The sequence below is a fragment of the Dicentrarchus labrax genome, unplaced genomic scaffold (assembly GCF_905237075.1).
Source record: "Dicentrarchus labrax unplaced genomic scaffold, dlabrax2021, whole genome shotgun sequence".
Lineage (NCBI taxonomy): Eukaryota > Metazoa > Chordata > Actinopteri > Moronidae > Dicentrarchus > Dicentrarchus labrax.
Genome location: NW_026136706.1, coordinates 28,002,589 through 28,019,852, shown reverse-complemented (window position 1 = coordinate 28,019,852; position 17,264 = coordinate 28,002,589). Strand labels below are relative to the sequence as shown.

Here is a 17,264-nt window from a genome sequence, read left to right as displayed (position 1 = left end):
TGCTTATGTTTTATTATAGTTTTTGATGCAGTTTTAGAAACAAAAGCTTAATTTCTGAGCATACTGTAAGTGTCACAAACACTAAAACAGCAAATACATGTTCCAAAAGGTGTTGTGTTATCAAAACTCTTCATACAATTATTAATTAAGAAAAAGAGCCAATACTGCAACAATGTCTTTTACTTTATGTCCTGTATTTTCTTCTCTGTTTGCTTCTGTTTGTTGGCTCACATTAGGCAACACAGGCAACGTGACTTCATACTGAGCCACAGATGTTGTACTTCTGCATATTCTTACACACTGAATGTTGAGAATATTGTGAGCAGAAGACTCTTTTGTGAAATCTGCACTCAAGAAGAGAAATTGTGTAATTTTTTATAAATGCAACGTACTGCATGTGTTGTCAAAGCCGTGTGAATGCTTTCTTTATTTGCTTGAGTTCTAGTTTCTGTGTGTTGTAATTGTCACATCTTTTTGGACACAGTGAAACAATGTTCAGTGCCTTACTGCTCTTGATGAAAAATGCCTAAAAATGTGTTTTACAGCTGTTTTATGCATTTTAGATAAAATCACAAATTGATTATAATGTTATGAAAATCATTCTTCTCACTTCTCACTATTATACATTTTGTAGTTTTTGATGGATATCTGTTAATAGTGAGATTACCTCACATGTTTATGCAGTATAACAACACCATTAGAAATACAGTGTAAAGTAAAAATAGCAACAACAACAACCTTTACTTTAACCTTTAAAAATGTTGTATGTTATGTATTTTGCAGATGGAAACTGTGGCCCAGCCTCCAAATCCAACTAGTGATGTTTCAGATCCTTCTACACTGTACTCCTTGGTGGGAACTCACACTGGACCGACTGAGACTAGAGGCAACACTTTACCAGAGAGCTTGTATGCTCAGATAGAAAAGCCTGCCAGGTCCTGAAACAGTTCATCAAGAAGTGTCCACATACTGCAGGTTCCTGTTTGTATGCTGGTGACACTGGATGCACCCACCGTTACACCTTGTACAGTATGTATCATAGTTTACATACGGAGAGTTGAAATTTCCACTTATGTGACCTGTTCTATTTTAAACCGAATAAGGAAATGTTACTAAGCATCACACACATTCAGAAGTTCCTCTTTAAATTCATCATTAGGTCCTATATGAATTCAAACCTCATGAAGAGCCGTTTTAGTATCAATTATGGAAGGAAGCCTCAGCTTGGGGACCTGGGGATCACTGCAGATCGTTTAAAAGCTTCAGAACAATTATATTATGTATATATTTGTATTTTTGTTATATTCTTTGTAAATTATATGTCATTGTTTACAATACTTAATAAACTTTTGTTATGTAGATTAGTTTGAAGCTTGTATATTGACAACCAAAGACAATTGGAACAGAATTCAATGTAAATAATTTCCTGTCAGGGATATTATTCTAGGTACTTGAATAGTTTATTGTTTATAAAAACAGACAAATATTAATACAAAATATTCAACTGAAAATCCCATTTAAAATCAAATGCTTTATCCTTGTAGAGTTGAAAAACATTTCAATAATTGTTCCGCTCAGTTCATAATTGTTATTCATTGTTGTTGTGCATTCAGTGTATCAATGGTCCCTCCGATGACTCTGACGAGCTCTGATCGATTTCTTGCTGAAAAACTCAAAATATTAGATTCAGATTGGATTAAACTTTATTGTCATTGTCATTGTGTACAAGTACTGAGACAATGAAATGCAGTTTAACAGTATAAAGTAAGTAAAAAGAGATCAGTGACACAAGATCTTTTGACTTCATAAATTCATAAAAGATAATTTTACAGCTTTAACTCGTGTCCAATAATGGTGTATGTACCAGACAGTGCTTTGCTTAGTTAAAGAAAAAGATTAAATATTGTCAATTATCAGTGTTTTGCTCACATTAACATTGCATTTTATTAAATGTACAGATATTAAATAAATTGTATGCTGTTGTTCCTTTTTCAATATAATATAAAAGCATTTTCTATCATGGTCATCTCTGTACAATCATTTTATTTACAAATGTAGCGCAGTCATTATTGGGTAGAATAAATGGGTAATCAAGAAAAATAACAGCACTTGTTTTTTTTCATTTCCCTTCTGAAACATTTTTTTACAAATATTTTAAGATTGTAGACTTGGACATGCACAGTTCGAATAAAACAGGGACTCACTCACTCATAAAACAACTGCTCTATAATTCTGCTAATGGTTAGAATTTTGCGTTATTCTCAACATTTTCAGTGAATGTATTTGTTTATATGCTTTGTATATGTTGACATGTCAAAATAAAGTTAAGGAATTGGTTGGTAGAGAATTGTTTATTTGTGCTTCTTGAGCCTCTCCATGATATGAACACTGATGACGACAGACACCATGATGATCAGACCGACAGAGAACACGACTGTCTTCACCAGACACACAGAGATACCAGCAGAGACACACTCTGAACCTGAAACACAACAAAACAGCTAGTTTAATTACAAAACTGATCTACACTGTGACACTACAGCAACAGGAGTGGAAGCAATTAAACTGAGTCATTTAATTCTTGTTATCAATTTTCAGTTCAATTCAATTCAGTCCAAATGGGATTAATTGGCATAAACAGACATTTAAATTGAAATCAGTAAAATCAGAATCATAAATACTTTATATATAATTATAAACACAAATATATCTATATACTGATAAGTAAGAAAAAAAACGTTACTTCTTGCTGCATGTTGAGGGCAGAGATGTTCAGTCATTTTAATATCTTTGGTCCAGTTGACCTTGTTGCTATGGTTACAGATGATTGAGTTATTCACCAGGTAGACATGGAGAGAAGATGTTGTGAACTCTGATTGCTCTCCTCCCTCCTGACTGCAGGTTCTGGTGACACATCTAAAAGTGCTGCTGATGTGAGAGGCCTGTGTACTGCATGTCACAGTGAGGTTACAGGAGTCTGAGCTTCTGGACACAGAGTCCACCTTCAGTTTAACTGGAGACACTGCATCTGAGGATGGAAGTTTGTGTGAAATGTTTTAGAAACATGACAGCAGAAACTCTCTATTAGTGTCTGAAATGTTCACAAACCTACCTTGAACTGTGACATTAGCAGTATAAACTCCACTGTCTGCCTCTTGTAGATTCTTCACTTTCAGAGAGTAATCATTCTCAGACAACTCAACTCTTCCAGTGTTAGCAGGGAGGACTGTTGGTTCTTTACTAGTTGAAAATATTATTGAATTTATTGAAGTTCCACACAACAGAAAAAACGTCCTGAAGAACATCAGCTTTCTTGAGATTCAGAAGAACATCATTTCCCTTCTGCACAAACACAGGAGTCACAGCACTGGACCCTGTAAAAACACACATAATAGCATAAAGTTACACACAATATATGATTATTTGGTCAATACTGAATGTTACTCCATTCCTAGTTCATGTCTAAAGCAGGCTTCATATTTCAACCAGTGACCATCATAGTGTTACATTAAGAAATTAAGTTTATCAAGGCTTGTTTTTCTACTGTTGCTCCTGTGGGAAAAAGTGCTTCACCATTCTTGTCTAAACTACCACAACTGCTTACTTAGCCTACTTAAAAACATTAAACTTTCTTCAACCTTTTCCTCCTTTTTTCCTCCTTCTCACCCACACTAATGTAGACCAACTTTGAGGCTTTGCTTCCTCTGCCCATGTGTCAAATAGGCTTTGAGCAAGACCTGAGTGTGTATATGAGAGAAACATGCAAGTCACTTTGGATCTCACATTATAATAACATTTACTTCAATATATTCAGTAGGCTCATTTCCCAGGTTGTACATCCTCTCCTTGCCCCCTCTCCTAGCATCTTAGAACAAGAATTTCGTTTTTTTCTGAGTTTAACATCAGAAAATTGCAGGTCATCCAGGATTTTATGTCCTTAAGACATGTTTGTAATTTAGATAATTGATTAATTTCATCGGGCTTGATTGATATAACTGCGTACTATCTGCATAACAGTGAAAGTTAATGGAGTGATTCCTAATAATGTTGCCTAAAGGGAGCATATATAAAGTAAATAGTATTGGTCCAAGTACAGAACCTTGTGGAACTCCATGACTAACTGTAGTATTTATTGAAGATTCATCGTTAACATATACAAACTGCGAGCGATCTGATAAATATGACTTATAGGGCTTAGCGGCCACATAAGTGGACAGCACTTTTTAGCTCTTATGTCCACAATTGTGTTCACTTTTGAATTGGGGGTGTTATGGTACGAATATGGGTACTTACACTACCATATGGTGGTGTCAGAAATTTCTATCACACTACGGTGCCAATTCAAAATGGCGAGAAAATTCAAGTGGTAGCTCCATACACAAACGTCGACCAGGTAAGAAGTTCTGTCATATTTCATGGCTTATTCTGATTTAGATACTTATAAAAGCCTTGTACATTTGTCATGACATGCAAATTTGAAAAAAAAAGTGTAAAAATAGCAACTTTGTAGGTCGCTAAACATGAAGTACACATAAGTGTGACTGATGCTCCTCGAAACAGCTAATATGCTAGTAAACATGCACACATGTAAAATAAGAAAAAAGCTAACTCTGGTGCAGCTAAAAAGCTGTACATGGTCCCAATGAAATAAATAACAATTAAATCACTAAATACATACATACATACTTAAATTAGTTGGGTTGAAAATGTTAGTAAAAATGTGCACATGTAAATTAGCTTACAGCTAACTCTGGTGTAGCTAAAAAGCAGCATATTGTCCCATTGGAATAAATAACAAATAAATAACGCAAACCTACATACATAAATTAATTTGTATTTGATTTTGTCATGTTTTTATTTACGGAGCGTTTTTCTGTGCAAAGAGCATTGGAGCTACCCCTTTTGGTCGTAAAATCAGCCGTCCCACTCGGGCTCCTCACAGTACACCGAGCTAAACGAGGGTGAATGTACGACTCGCAAAACAAAGATGGCAGATATATTTTCTTTGTATTTGTACTAGGTTGGTCGTTTTAATGTCGATTTTAATTGCTCCTACACACTGTTTACATTGCTGCTTTAGTCCGGTCACCAATTTATGCATTGCACGGTGTTGCTGTGCGTGCAACACAATGTAAAGTTTTGTTTTCTAGCTGGTTTGCTTAATAGGCTAATGTAGCTAACAATAACACTAACCTGCCACTGACCCTGGTGGCCCCTGGAGGCCCCTGGAGGCCCCTGGTTGCTCGAGACAAACGCCACAGCACTTGTTGACATTGAAATAGACGAAAATGGCAAAATATTATTGAAATGTAAGACTTGCAATAACGGAATTACTTGAAATGTTAGTGTTTCTGTAGAAAAACGTTTTTATTTCACATTGAGCTTGTTTAGATGAGCCACAAGCAATAACATGACAGCTGCTGCACTGGTGGCGTCCATGTTCTTTCCGACTCGTAATGCCCAAAGACAAATGGAACTCTATAAGTGGTACAAGCCAGGCAATTACATCACGTTCTCGCGTCAGAGCAACTCGGGTGGGGGATTTACGAGACAAATGGATCGCACCATAAGTCACATTCCTCCTCCAACTCCTCTCCTCTCAGACTCTGTGAAGGTCAATCAATCAGGTGACCTCTGGGCCTCTGTAAGCAGGCCTGGTCCTTCAGTCCTCAGTGATCGCAGCCTTTAACATGTTCCCTTTTTTACATTACCAATTAGAGGTGGGCGATATATATCGTTTGCGATAATATCGTCATCGTTGTTTTGATGATGTGCAAATTTCCATTATCGAGTATTTAAATTACTTCGCCAAAAATATTTAAACGTGCGCGGAAACTCCTCACATCCACTGAATACACGGTGCAGCAACGCTCTCTGCAGCATGGCAGGATTCAGTCACATGACTAGTGATCACGTGACCTCTCACTAGCGTCCTCCTTGCAACAGTTTAGCAGCGCGTTGTGATGGTAGAGAGAAAGACTAAGAACAAGGCTGTCAAATGAATTATAATTTAGTTTAGGTTTAGGGTCCATTAAAACGCTCGAATCATATATAGCTGCTACTCCACCTCCTCGGCCAGTGCCTCGAGGAATGTGAGTATTAATATGACTGGGGGGTGGATTCATTTAGGCTAACATACTCCTCGTGGGACAACCAGGTCTCAGTAAGACAAAGTAAATCAATATCATAATCTGATATTAATTCATTAACTAAAACAGCTTTAGAGGACAGAGACCTGATATTTAACAGCACACATTTCATTCTCTTATTTTGTGCTACTGAGGAGTTGGTTTTAATTTTTATTAGATTTTTATTAGATTTTTATGTTTAACTTTTTATTTCTTTCAATAATTTAGGTGGTCGGGGACAGACACAGTCTCTATCGGGTTTTGGGTGGGTGACTGTTCTAAAGAAAGCGCAGAGAAGTATGTAAGACAGCAGCTCTGCTTCCTGGTCCCAACTCTGGACTGTCAGGTTTTAGAGATAAACTTCGCCATATTTCTAGATAAGAGAGCCGCTCCATCCAAAGTGGGATGGATGCCGTCTCTCCTAATCAGACCAGGTTTTGCCTAAAAAGGCTTCCAGTTATCAATGAAGCCCACATCGTTTTCTGGACACCACCTCGACAGCCAGCGGTGGAATGACGACATGCGGCTATACATGTCATCACTGGTCACATTGGGGAGGGGTCCAGAGAAAACTACGGAGTCCGACATAGTTTTAGCATACTTACACACCGACTCCACATTAATTTTAGTGACCTCCGATTGGCGTAAACGGGTGTCATTACCGCCGACGTGGATAACAATCTTACTGTATTTACGTTTAAATTTAGCCAGCAGTTCAGACAGCACATACAGGCTTTGCGTTGTAATCGTAAAATAAAATCTGAAGTCGTGGTTCTCAGTTCATAAATCACAATGAATTAATAACTTTTAATTAGACATCATTATTATCATTATCATTATCCTACCTGGTGCCTCAGTGCAGACCAGCAGTCCCAGTACCACAAATATTATAGAGTCTCTGACTGGTTTCTCTGTCGGACTACAATAAATAATGTGTTCTGTTTTGCTCTAACTGCTGTGTTTTTCCAGACAAACCAGACACAGTTTCACAATGTGAGCATGATGTGAAAAAGGTATCTCCTCTATTAAGAGTTCCTCGTTAAGCTGACTTCTTGATATCTGTTGATAGAGACCAAAAAAAGAAACAGATCTGAATGTAAAAGTTCATGAAAAGATGATAAACAAGAGTAGTATTATCTGTTTTAATTAATCCTGTGCATATTTTGAATAATTTAAATAAATAGGCTATTAGCTATATATTTATGTTTTATGTATTCACTGTAGCTAGTTTTTATATATTTCATCAAAGTTAGTTTCATCGTTGGTACCTGGGACAAAAGTTGTTTGAAAGAAGAAGAAAATACTGTAGTTTGTACTGTGTATTTGTTGTATTAGTTCAATTTTTACTTCACTTTAACACTATTCATCTTGGTGGCTCACTGCACTTGAAACCACTTCCTGTCTTGTAGCTCTGTATTTAACACCTCTTCCATTTTTACTGTGACAAGGAAAAAAAAAACCTGCAAATCAAAAGCCAGTTTTAATGAAGCCCATATATTTAATTGGATGATAAACTTTGCTTAGGACCAATAATATAAAACAAAAAGACGAATGCAAACTGAATGCAGTTCACGTGTTTATTTTAAAACAACATCTTACATGTCCTCCTTCTTGCTCTTGAGAATATAATTGTTGGTTTTATCTGCTCTCTGTCCCCCTTTCAGCACTTCACACTGAGAAGTCTGCTCTGAAATCATTGATGATCTGTGCTGTAGGCCAAAGGGTTTTGTCTCTCATGTGGAAACTGACTTTTAATTCAATTTTACATTTTACAACCATCAACAGGAAACTCTGGGTGCTGGTAAAAGGTCAGCAGCGGTTAGTAGGATGCTTAAATGTAGCCCACTGTCCCAGAATACATTTATATTTTAAAGTTACCAGTAGCAAAACAGAAAAAATAATTTTATAACATTGGTACTTTTCTGTAATACAATACATTCTGGTATGACTGCGATCCTCCTCCCCATGGCTGGAAGTTACTTTAACAGACAGAGCACTTCCTCATTTGTCACGTCAGAATGGATCCCATGTATATGTGTACTCTTTTCTTGGTGTATCTGTGTCAACTGCAAGGTAAAACACACTTTTTCTATTTCATATTTACTATTTTGTTTTTTGTATCGTTGAACTAAATCAGTGAAGTATGGGAGAAGAGGAATATAGTTCAGAGGGTGAGGATAATTAACCATTATCATCTCAAATGGTGTAATCACTTGGCTCATAACTCCAAAACAACTGCACACATTACCTCCCGGGGATCAATAAAGTGTAGGTAGTCTTTTTTGTATGAAGTTTTGCCATTGTGTTACTACTGCTTCCCTGAAGTTTGGAAAAAACTTAACAGAGCATTTTTTACATAAACGTTACACCAGAAGGGATTTCCTCACAGCCAATGTGAACAGGAAGGATTACCGTTAACATACGTTTCAAAAAAATTTAACGTGTATCCTAGGTATTTGTCTTTAACATCAAAAGATTAGATTGGAAACAAAATACCAAGCAGTTTAAACCTTGCTGTACTGTATATGATGGATTACAGTACATCTTGTAAGATTGGATCCTTATAACCAAGTGAGATACACAAACAAAGAATTAGGCTACAGTAATCCCAGCAGTTATTGAAATGAAACACACAATGCAAACTGATATTACATTGTAATGTGGAAGAAGAGAGACTCTCATTGTCCATATTTGTAGGAGAATTGCTGCTGCACTTATAACTCACAGGTGAACGGAATATAACTGCTGCTAACCCACTTCCTTTGTCTTTGGTCTGTTCATGGGCTGTGTTCACACAGTTTCCACATACAATTTTCTTTGTATAATGTTCATGAAAAATGAAATGCCATATTTGTATATGTAGTTTGAACATAAATGTGAAAAGTGGTAACCCGAAAGCACACACATATTGTTTTTTTACCCGAGAGAGCAAGCGAATGTCAAGCGGCCCTAAGCAATAAGGAATTTAAGGCAGTCAGGGAAGTACACCTTCACTTATTGTTCCCACCTGGCTATTTACATGCTCTGCTTATCTATAAGCTCTTACTGATTACATATAAGGCACTTCATGACCTTGCCCCCAGTTACATTTCAGATCTCCTTGTTCCTTATTCCACTCCTCGGCCTCTTCACTCCTCAAATTTAGGTCTTTTATCCATTCGCCGCTTTAACTGTAAAACTATAGGTGACTGTGCCTTTGCTGTTTTAGCCTCAACATTGTAGAATAGTCTTCCCCAATCGTTCTGATTTGCTGAATCCGTGGACTGTTTTAAGGCAAGCTTTCTTATAGATCTCCTCTTTGTTTGTTTACTTATCTCTGTCGTTTATCTTTTGATTTATTCTTTCCGCCTTGTTCTATCTTCCATATATTTGTATTTATATGCTCCCTATGTATGTATGATTGGGTATGGTTATGTATGTACACAACATTTTGTACCTCTATGTCTAGTGTTACCAACCCGCTGACTAAAACAGCTTTGCTAACATTCAGTATTGACCAAATCATCATAAATTGTGTATAATTTTTATTTTATTATGTGTGTTTTACAGGGTCCAGTGCTGTGACTCCTGTGTTTGTGCAGAAGGGAAATTATGTTTATCTGAATGTCACAAAAGCTGATGCTCTTCAGGACCCTTTTTCTGTTGTGTGGAACTTCAATAAAAAGGATGTTTTAGTAAGATTTTTACCTGGTAATAAACCAACAATTCTACCTGCTTACACTGGAAGAGTTGAGTTTTCTGTGAATGATTATTCTCTGAAAGTGAAGAATCTACAAGAGGCAGACAGTGGAGTTTATACTGCACGAGTGACAAGGGATAGAGAGGAACAAACTGAATACAATGTCACAGTTCAAGGTAGGTTTGTGAACATTTCAGACACTAATAGAGAGTTTCTGCTCTCATGTAAACTGTCTTGAACATCGTTTTCTTGGACAGGAAACATAATAACGTGTGCCTAGGGGAGGGATATAAAATCTATTTTAATAATTGTTATAATTTAATTTTATATTTCAGTGCAAACTGGCAAAATAAGTAATGATGAGTTAGTTTTGAGCTAAATGATTATGAATTTTCTGTTCAGCTGTAATATTAACATAAACAAGCTATCATTATTAACCTCCATCTGGGTGGCCTCGTAAAACTAAGACAAAGGTGGTATTTAAAATTGCTGGTTTAGAGATCTTTCGAAAGTGGCTAGTGATGTTTAGCTCCAGCCAGTAGGGTTTAATTGAATTCATTATTATTAAATTATTTATCTTACAGATGATACCAATAAACCTGTATGATTAAAACTGCAGTCTGTAAACAGTATTTATGTTGTTTGACTTAAACCAGGCATCATTTTCTAATCTGGCTTTTTTTTTCTGTACAGATTCTGGACCACTCCACAACAACATCAATGTCATTGTCATTGTGCTTGTTACTGTAACCCACTGGATGTGCTGAAGCCTCCCTACACACCCAGAGACTCTGCGTTTGTGTTTATGGTTGTGATAGGGTGTTTGCGTGGGGAGAGAAGAGAAGCACTGGAGACAGGAGTTCTGGATTGTGGCTGAGACCTGGAGACACTTTGTTGGCACACATTGACAGCTTTCACCTCTGGTCCTCTACACTGGCTGCTGGCTCCGTCACCCTTACACCCTTATAATATTTCTTACAAAGTATATTCTAGTGCAAAGAAACAAATATTGTGTCAAAATAATGCTCTACAACTGAAAATGATAAATTACAGGAAGTGTAAATTAAATAAGGCACTCTATGACTTCATAAAAATAAATTAAATGACTTAAAACAGCAAACTGAAAGAATCATGCTTCATCCTGCACTATTTCCACTGAACAGGTGCTCCATTCATGCACAGCAAGCTAGCCAACATTACAGCCAAGGTTTTCATACAAAAATACAAGTGTTCACTTCTTAAACCCACACCGAAATGTAAACTAACATGTAAATTAACACATCAGATGAACATAATGAATATATGGGTGATTTTAGTTAGGATATTTTAAAAGGATGCAGGCCGCCACTAACAACCAAAATGGCGTCCCGCACGGCATGAATAACCCAACTACGGTGTCGCGTAAGGGACCAACATCCACATTTGCTGTATTCACAGAGCAATAGAGGGCGCAACAGTGTCACCTTGTGGAGTATTTAGGCTACTACCTTACATTACCATTACAGTTCTCTGCATTATTGCAGTCTCTGTAGTTTGTTATCGTCAAAAGAGAAGAACATGTAAGTCCAAGTGTGCATTGTAACATAGAATTACAAAATAAAATCTATAAAATCCTATTTGTTTACATCCCCAGGGGGGAAGGAAATGGGTTATCAGTGAACATTGCTGGTTGTCAAAGCACATTTTTTTGATACAAGCTATTCCTACAACTATCAATCAGTATCAGTGTTGCATCACAATAAATAAAAATCCTAAATATGGAAGTGAAATATGAAGCTTTAAATCCAAAATTTGGACTCTCAAAATGAAAGTAAATTAAAGCAACATGTATTTTTTATGACCTGCAGACAAAATAAAGAACACCAAAAATACAGAGGTAAGTGTCAAGTTTTGAAACTGGATTTATTTATTTATTTATAGAAATATTTTCAAAATCAAAAGCTGGAGCCTCACATACTTCTATTGGCTACCCCTGTCCGCTCAGTCACTATACATTTTACTGACAAGGTGGTCAGATTTACTGTACATGACCTGTGACTCCTCGCAACTAACTTCTGCATCTACCTGCTGTTCCAGGTCATGTTGCTTTCTCCCACATGCACACGTCACTGGTTATTCTGCTTCCTTGTGTTCAAATGTCCTGCTTCTGACCAGATAAACCTGATGATGCACCATCCACTCAATCTGCAATGTGTTTCTTTATTCTGCTCAAGTGTTGTTATTATAGTTTTACCATCATTTGATGCAGTTTTAGAAACAATTTCTGAGAATACTGTGACACAAACACTAAAACAGCAAATACATGTTCCAAAAGGTGTTGTGTTCTCAAAACTCTTCATACAATTATTAATTAAGAAAAAAAACATTAAGTCCTGTATTTTCTTCACTGCTTGCTTCTGTTTGTTGGCTCACATTAGGCAACACAGGCAACGTGACTTTTATACTGAGCCACAAATGTTGTACTTCTGCTTACACACTGAATGATGAGAATATTGTGAGCAGAAGACTCTTTGGTGAATCTGCACTCAAGAAGAGAAAATGTGTAATTTCCATATATTTTCCATCTTTTTATAAATGCAATGTACTGCATGTGTTGTCAAAGCCGTGTGAATGCTTTCTTTATTTGCCACATCTTTTTGGACACAGTGAAACCATGTTCAGGGCCTTACTGCTCTTGATGAAAAATGCCTAAAATTCTGTTTTTACAGCTGTTTTATGTATTTCAGATAAAACTACAAATTGATTATAATGTTATGAAAATTATTCCTCTCACTTTTGTAGCCAATGATACAAAATATTGTAGTTTTTGATGGATATCTGTTAATAGTGAGATTACTTCACATGTTGATGCAGTATATCAACACCATTAGAAATACAGTGGAGAGTAAAAATAGCAACCTTTACTAAAAATGTTGTATATTATGTATTTTGCAGATGCAAGCTTTGGCCCAGCCTAATGGTGCTTCAGATCCTACACTGCCCTCCTTGGTGGTAACTGACACTGGACCGACTGAGACTAAAGTCGACCCCCTACCAGAGAGCCAGTATGCTCAGATAGAAAAGCCTGCCAGCTCCTGAAACAGTTTTCACCACCTTCACACCTTGTACAGTATGTGTCCTAGTTTACATACAGAGAGTTGAAAAATAATTTAAATAATCTCCTGTAAGGGATATGCAGTATTATAGGTACTTGAATAGTTTATTGTTTCTAAAAACAGACTTCAACTGAAAATCCCATTTAAAATCAAATGATTTATCCTTGTAGAGTTGAAAAACATTTCAATAATTGTTCCGCTAAGTTCAGTTCATAATTGTTATTCATTGTTGTTGTCCATTCAGTGTATCAGTGGTCCCTCCGATGACTCTGATGAGCTCTGATCGATTTCTTGGTGAAAAACTCACAATATTAGATTCAGATTGGATTAAACTTTATTGTCATTGTCATTGTGTACAAGTATGAGACAATGAAATGCAGTTTAACAGTATAAAGTAAGTAAAAGAGATCAGTCTCACAACATCTTTTGGCTTCATTAATTCATAAAAGATAATTATACAGCTTTAACTCGTGTCCAATAATGGTGTATGTACCAGAAAGTGCTTTACTTAGTTAAAGAAAAAGATAAAATATTGTCAATTATCAGTGTTTTGGTCACATTAACATTGCATTTTATTAAATGTTTATAAATCTTTCTGAGACCATTGTAAATAGGACCACAGTATTACATATAGTGTATTGCCCAAGGCTATTTATTGTATGCTGTTCTTTTTTCAATATAATATATAAGAATTTTCTATCATGGTCATCTCTGTACAATTATTTTATTTATAAAGGAAGCACAGTCATTATTGGGTATAATCAATGGGTAATCAAGAAAAATGAACTGCATTTGTTTTATTTTTATTTCCCTCCTAAAACATTTGCAACGGCCAATTTTCACAAATATTTTATATCCTGTATTGGTTCCATCCACGTTTTCTGGCTTGCAGACTTCTACTTCCTCTACTTACATTTCTTGGTGTGTTACAGCCACCAACTGTCCGTCAGTGAAATAGCATGAAATCAGTGGCAGGAATGTGCAGACTTGGACATACACAATACAAACAAAACAGAGACTCACTCACTCATAAAACAACTGCTCCATAATGCTGCTAGTGGTCAAAAACTCCACTGGGTTCCTTTAACTGAAGAATGTGAGATACATGTAATATTGCTCCACAATGGACATGGAAAGTTATTTTTCTAACCTTTTTGTATTATCCTCAACATTTTCAATGAATGTATTTGTTTACATGGTTTGTATATGTTGAGATGTGAAAATAAAGTGAAGAAATTGGTTTGGTAGAGAGAATTGTTTATTTGTGCTTCTTGAGTTTCTCCATGATATGAACACTGATGACGGCAGACACCATGATGATCAGCCCGACAGAGAACACGACAGTCTTCACCAGACACACAGAGATACCAGCAGAGACACACTCTGAACCTGAAACACAACAAAACAGCAAATTTCATTACAAAACTGATCTACACTGTGACACTACAACAACAGGAGTGGAAGCAACAAATCAGTTATTCTTCTCACTGTATTTGAATAACAGTTTGTGTACTTTGTAGTTGACTCCAGTACTGTAATTCCTACATTTCAAAATACATGCATAGCGCAGCTGAGTTTTACAGACATTATTGTTAAAAACCATGATGATAGTTTTATGTTAATGATTGTTAATTTTACAGATATTTTTCAAACAATAACATTTAAGGTCTGGTCTATATGCTTAATGCATACTGTAATATAGTAACAGAGACAAATAGCACGTTCATTGGCAAAAACTAACATTGCATGGGTGGAAAGAAATGTGTCAGTTCATCATTTAACTGAGTCAATTCATTGTTGTTATCAATTTTCAATTCAATTCAGTTCAATTCAAATGGGCATAATTTGGCATAGGAAACAGGCGTTTAAATTGCAAAAGCAAATGCAAAATCAGAATCAAATACTTTATATAAACTTATAAACACAAATATGTCTATTTTCAGATTAGTAAGAAAAACTTCAAAGTAAAAAAAAACAAATGTAGAATAAATTCAGAATTTAAAAAACTTGTTTGATTCTTATTAACTACAATCTGTGCATTATTATCAGTTAGTTGTTTTGTATTTCAGTCTTACCAGCATGTTGGGGGCAGAAATGTTCAGCCATTTCAATGTCTTTGGTCCAGCTGACCTGGTTGCTATGGTTACAGATGATTGAGTGATTCACCAGGTAGACATGGAGAGAAGCACCAGATGTTGTGACCTCTGATTGCTCTCCTCCCTCCTGACTGCAGGTTTTGGTGTCACATCTAAAAGTGCTGCTGATGTGAGAGTCCTGTGTACTGCAGGTCACAGTGAGGTTACAGGAGTCTGAGCTTCCGGACACAGAGTCCACCTTCAGGTTAACTGGAGACATAGCATCTGAGGATGGAAGGTTTGTGTGAAATGTTTTAGAAACATGACAGCAGAAACTCTCTATTAGTGTCTGAAATGTTCACAAACCTACCTTGAACTGTGACATTGTATTCAGCTAGTTCCTCTCTATCCCTTGTCACTCGTGCAGTATAAACTCCACTGTCTGCCTCTTGTAGATTCTTCACTTTCAGAGAGTAATCATTGACAGAAAACTCAACTCTTCCAGTGTAAGCAGGAGAGACTGTTGGTTCTCTACCGGGTGAAAATCTTACTAAAACATCCTTTTATTGAAGGTCCACACAACAGCAAAAACATCCTGAATAACATCAGCTTTCATGACATTCAGAAGAACATCATTTCCCTTCTGCACAAACACAGGAGTCACAGCACTGGACCCTGTAAAAACACACATACCACAATAAAAATTATACACAATTCATGATTATCTGGTCAATACTGAATGTTACTCCATTCCTAGTTCATGTCTGAAGCAGGCTTTATATTTCAACCAGTGATCATCATAGTCACTTTGGACTTCACATTATGATAACATTTACTTCAATATGTTCAGTATCCTAAGGACTCTCTTATTTCCCAGTTTGTACATCCTCGCCCCCTCTCCTAGCATCTTAGTCCCTCCCACCAGAGATGAGAACGGAGGAAGCGAGGAGGAACACAGAGGAGAGAAGAGTCAAGGCAACAGGCATTTAACAAATTAGGATGTCCTTGCTTTAGAATCAACTACTGCACAGCTGCATCATCTTCCCATTATTTTCTTATAGACTACCGCTGTATTTTACTCTGTCAGGTGAGCATAACAGTGTTCATAACAGTAATTATATATTTACTGTTAATTCAATTCACAACTTGGAATAATGTGACAAGAATTCAGTCTATGGATGTCATAATAATGTTCCCTACTGCGCCAAACTCACTTTAGGAAACAGGACATCTTAACAATGCTTAACATGTCCGTAACAACAAGGTACTCTATCATAAGATAAAGTGTGTCAGATGTCCACAGTCTTCTTGTCAATTCAGCAACAATATAATCCATAAAGCTAAACTTTCTGACTATTCTGTCGCCTGAACTCGGTACAGTATCATGAGAGGCAGACCATATTATTTCTCACTAAAATGCTGGTGTTGGATTAAATATATGCAGAATTAAACACAGACTCTGTTATTATGTGTGTGTTAGTATTTAAGGGATGTTGGCAATTACCATAGTAACTACCTGTATGAAGGACAATGAAAAGACTTCAGCACAGGAAACACCTGTATATTCTCACATGAAATGATTGTATACTTCACTGCCCTATACCACTAAATCCTAAACTCTGGTCCTTCAAACAGTTTTTTCTTAAATTCTTCACAAAGAAGCAGGAAAATATTTATGAAATGACTCCATTTTGTGTTTCTTTCCTTTTAAATTCTTAGAAATCTGTCCCTGTCTTTAAATATATGATCATTTGGTTGATGTTTTGCATGGTTATACATACAAAGGAAGGCTCAATAATCTTCTCTTCCCAACTTCCTGATAAAACAGCACATTGTATCAGACAGCACATACAGGCTTTGTGTTGTAATCGTAAAATAAAATCTGAAGTAGTGGTATTCAGTTCATAAATCACAATAAAGAAGTCTGACCCTGCATTGCTCTATCTGTTAATAACTTTTCATTAGACAGTGTCATTATCCTACCTGGTGCCTCAGTGCAGACCAGCAGTCCCAGTATCACAAAGATAGACATTATAGAGTCTCTGACTGGTTTCCCTGTCGGACTACAATAATGTATGTGTTCTGTTTTGCTCTAACAGACACACCACAGTGTATTTTTCCTTTCAAACCACACACAGTTTCACAATGTGAGCATGATGTGAAAAAAGCTAACTTCTCTATTTAGAGTTTCTCTTCAAGCTCTTTGACTTCTTGGTATTTGTTGATAGAGACTGAAATGGAAACAGATCTGAATGTAAAAGTTTATGAAAAAGATGATAAACAAGAG

The 17,264-nt window shown here is 36.3% G+C and overlaps 2 pseudogenes; both read right to left on the bottom strand.

The window, feature by feature from the left end:
• Positions 1-2,301: 2,301 nt before the first annotated feature.
• LOC127365852 (uncharacterized) lies at positions 2,302-7,825 on the bottom strand (annotated as a pseudogene).
• A 6,317-nt stretch (positions 7,826-14,142) lies between these two features.
• On the bottom strand, positions 14,143-17,095 carry LOC127365360 (SLAM family member 9-like; annotated as a pseudogene).
• Between the last annotated feature and the right edge of the window lie 169 nt (positions 17,096-17,264).